Genomic DNA, 244 nt, shown 5'->3' on the forward strand with positions numbered 1-244 from the left:
CGAGGTTGGTGCTAACGAGACGAGGTTGGTGCTAACGAGACGAGGTTAGTGCTAACGAGACGAGGTTGGTGCTAACGAGACGAGGTTGGTGCTAACGAGATGAGGTTAGAGTTAATGAGACGAGGTTAGTGCTAACGAGATGAGGTTAGTGTTAACGAGTCGATGTTAGTGTTAACGAGTCGATGTTAGTGTTAACAAGACGAGGTTGGTGCTAACGAGACGAGGTTGGTGCTAACGAGACGAG

At 48.8% G+C, this 244-nt stretch overlaps 1 protein-coding gene across 1 annotated transcript in view; it reads left to right on the forward strand.

Annotated features, from left to right (window-relative positions):
• The window catches only part of camta2 (calmodulin binding transcription activator 2), a 25319-nt gene that overhangs the window by 3817 nt on the left and 21258 nt on the right, over positions 1–244 (forward strand). The window lies entirely within an intron of this gene.

The sequence above is a fragment of the Nematolebias whitei genome, chromosome 1 (genome assembly GCF_014905685.2).
Source record: "Nematolebias whitei isolate Nwh7 chromosome 1, NemWhi1, whole genome shotgun sequence".
NCBI lineage: Eukaryota > Metazoa > Chordata > Actinopteri > Cyprinodontiformes > Rivulidae > Nematolebias > Nematolebias whitei.